This window comes from Corylus avellana, chromosome ca2 (genome assembly GCF_901000735.1).
Source record: "Corylus avellana chromosome ca2, CavTom2PMs-1.0".
In the NCBI taxonomy this organism is placed as follows: Eukaryota; Viridiplantae; Streptophyta; class Magnoliopsida; order Fagales; family Betulaceae; genus Corylus; species Corylus avellana.
In genome coordinates this window covers 22,632,181-22,636,414 of record NC_081542.1, presented here as the reverse complement: position 1 = coordinate 22,636,414, position 4,234 = coordinate 22,632,181, and positions in this window count along the sequence as shown.

Genomic DNA, 4,234 nt, shown 5'->3' with positions numbered 1-4,234 from the left:
GCTTATTGTTTTTTGGGCCTAAAAAACAAGAAAACATAGCTAAACCACTCAAATCTTTACTTTTAAGTTTTGCGAAAAAGTAATGAAATAATTGAAAGGGCACAAAAAATGGGAAACAACCCCTGAAAATCAGGTAATTGACCCTGCTTTGATTCTTCACTGAAAATCAAGAAAATAATAGTTTGTATCATATTATTTTTAGTAGTATCTACAGCTGAACAGAATGACATAATACCGACCAAATAGAGCACGAGCAAGGCTATTATTTTCCATGTACTCATACACCAACAATAATTGATCCCCTTCAATACAACATCCTTGAAGCTTCACAAGATTTGGGTGTTGCAAACAAGAAATCATGCCTATCTTCGTTTAAAAATTCACGATTTCCTTCTTTTGATTTAGATGAAAGTTGCTTCACTGCTATGACAGTACCATCAGGTAATTGACCTTGAACCCAACAATAGAACAAAAATCTATGCTCAAATGGGATAATCAAGTAAGAGTTTGTTGTAGTACCTTGTACACCGAACCAAACCCACCTTCTCCAACTTTGTTGGCAGAATCAAAATCATTAGTAGCAGCTTTTATTTGTTTTAAGGTAAAAGTACCTGTCTGCAACTCTAGCCTCTGAACATCTGTCCAAGGAGGCACATGTGAACTAGTGTAAGCCAAGGAATTATTTTATACGTATTATTCTTCTAAATATCATTTATTATAATTAATTTCTATCACATCCTAATATCGTACAATCGATCTCATCATTAAAAAGCAACAATTCAACCGCTTGTCAGAACTTAAGATTGTGATGCTTGAGAAGTAAAAAAGAAATATATAAACCAATGACATCAACGCCCAAACCATTCCCACCCTCTTTTTCCCCAAAGCCATATTTTTTCCCCTTTTTCAATTCTTTGATGTTTCAATCTCCTTATATATATATCATGAATCTCACTTGAACTCTGCACTAATCCCTACTACTTCAACAAACATATACCACTCATGGAGAGAGCTTGTTTTCTATTCCCCATTTTTATGGCAATTCTCATGGTACATTTTTAGATGCCAAGCCTAGTTATTGCAAGTGTTCTCAACGTTACTGCCGATCAGTCTGGTCTTCTTGCTTTAAAGGCTCAAATTTCTTATGATCCTCGTAATATTTTGACAAACAACTGGTCCTCTAGCACCTCTGTTTGTAGTTGGATCAGTATCACTTGTGGTTTCCGTCATCATCAAGTCACAGCCTTGAACCTTTCTTACATGGGTCTCATTGGCACCATTCCCCCACACATGGGGAACCTCTCATTTTTGGTTAGCCTAAGTGTCGAAAACAACAGTTTTCATGGCTCTATGCCCAACGAGTTGGCTCGTCTTTACCGGTTGCGACACTTATCTATTACATTCAATGATCTAAACAGAGAAATCCCATCATGGATGGGGCTATTATCCAAACTTCAATATTTGTCTCTAAGCGGTAACAGTTTCACAGGTAGTATTCCACCATCTCTATCTAACATATCTTCATTGGAAATAATAAGTATTGAATATAACAACCTTTTAGGCTTAGTTCCTTCTTCCATCTTCAACATATCCACTTTGCTAGGAATTTATCTAAGAGAGAACAAGCTTTTGGTTTCGTGCCTTCCATTATCTTCAACACGGCTTGATGTGTCTTATAATCAGTTTAATGGTAAAATTCCATCCAGTTTACTAAGGTGCAAACAACTGCAATATTTATCATTGTGGGCTAATAATTTCATAGGAAGAGTACCTCTGGAAATTGGAAACTTAACCATGCTCACAAAGTTATACGTTGGCTATAACAACTTTGAAGATTTGTTTAGTATTCTTTTAGCATTCTATAGATTAAACTTCAATATTTGTTTCTAAATAGTAACTATTTTATAGGTACTATCCCATCTACTTTGTTTAAGTGCAAACAACTGCAAATTCTATCATTGTCGGTTAACAGACTCACGGGAAGAGTACTTTTGGAAATTGAAAACTTTACCATGCTTACAAAGTTATACCTTACCTATAACAACTTCGAAGGTTTGTTTAGTATTCTTTTAGCATTTTATAGACTAAACTTCAATATTTGTTTCTCAATAGTAACTGTTTTATAGGTACTATCCCCTCTACTTTGTTTAAGTGCAAACAACTGCAAATTCTATCATTGTCGGTTAATAGATTCACAAGAAATATACCTTCAGAAATTGGGGACTTAATCATGCTCACAGAATTAAACCTTTACAACAATAGCATTGGAGGTATATTTAGTCATGCTTTAGTTCATTGATCTATGGATGTTACAAAGTTATACCTTGACTATAACAACTTTGAAGGTTTGTTTAGTATTCTTTTAGCATTTTATAGATTAAACTTCAATATTTGTATCTAAATAGTAACTATTTTATAGGTACTATCCCATCCACTTTGTTTAAGTGCAAACAACAGCAAATTCTATCATTGTCGATTAATAGATTCACGGGAAGAGTACCTTTGGAAATTGGAAACTTAACCATGCTTAAAAAGTTATACCTTGCCTATAACAACTTTGAAGGTTTGTTTAGTATTCTTTTACCATTTTATAGATTAAACTTCAATATTTGTTTCTAAATAGTAACTCTTTCATAGGTACTACCCCATCTACTTTGTTTAAGTGCAAACAACTACAAATTCTATCATTGTCAATTAATAGATTCACAGGAAGAGTACCTTTGGAAATTACAAACTTCATCATGCTTAGAAAGTTATACCTTGCCTATAACAACTTTGAAAGTTTTTTTAGTATTCTTTTAGCGTTTTATAGATTAAACTTCAATATTTGTTTCTAAACAGTAACTGTATTATAGGTACTATCCCCTCTACTTTGTTTAAGTGCAAACAACTGCAAATTCTATCATTTTCGGTTTATAGATTCACAGGTAATATACCTTCAGAAATTGGGGACTTAATCATGCTCACAGAATTATACCTTTACAACAATAGCATTGGAGGTATATTTAGTCATGCTTTAGTTGATTGATCCATGGATGTTACAAAGTTATACCTTGACTATAACAACTTTGAAGGTTTGTTTAGTATTCTTTTATTATTTTATAGATTAAACTTCAATATTTGTTTCTAAATAGTAACTATTTTATAGGTATTATCCCATCTACTTTGTTTAAGTGCAAATAACAGCAAATTCTATCATTGTCGGTTAATAGATTCACGGGAAGAGTACCTTTGGAAATTGGAAACTTAACCATGCTTACAAAGTTATACCTTGCCTATAACAACTTTGAAGGTTTGTTTAGTATTCTTTCAGCATTTTGTAGATTAAGCTTCAGTATTTGTTTCTAAATAGTAACTATTTTATAGGTACTATCTCATCTACTTTGTTTAAGTGCAAACAACTGCAAATTCTATCATTGTCGGTTAATAGATTTACAGGAAATATACCTTCAGAAATTGGGGACTTAATCATGCTCATAGAATTATACCTTTACAACAATAGCATTGGATATTTAGTCATGCTTTAGTTGATTGATCCATGGATGTTACAAAGTTATACCTTGACTATAACAACTTTGAAGGTTTGTTTAGTATTCTTTTAGCATTTTATAGATTAAACTTCAATATTTGTTTCTAAATAGTAACTATTTTCTAGGTACTATCCCATCTACTTTGTTTAAGTGCAAACAACTGCAAATTCTATCATTGTCGGTTAATAGATTCACGGGAAGAGTACCTTTGGAAATTGGAAACTTAACCATGCTTACAAAGTTATACCTTGCCTATAACAACTTTGAAGGTTTGTTTAGTATTCTTTCAGCATTTTATAGATTAAACTTCAATATTTGTTTATATATAGTAACTACTTTATAGGTACTATCGCATCTACTTTGTTTAAGTGCAAACAACTGCAAATTCTATCATTGTCGGTTAATAGATTTACAGGAAATATACCTTCAAAAATTGGGGACTTAATCATGCTCACAGAATTATACCTTTACAACAATAGCATTGGAGGTATATTTAGTCATGCTTTAGTTGATTGATGCATGGATGTTACAAAGTTATACCTTGACCATAACAACTTTGAAGGTTTGTTTAATATTCTTTTAGCATTTTATTGATTAAACTTCAATATCTGTTTCTAAATAGTAACTATTTTATAGGTACTATCCCATCTACTTTGTTTAAGTGCAAACAACAGCAAATTCTATCATTGTCGGTTAATAGATTC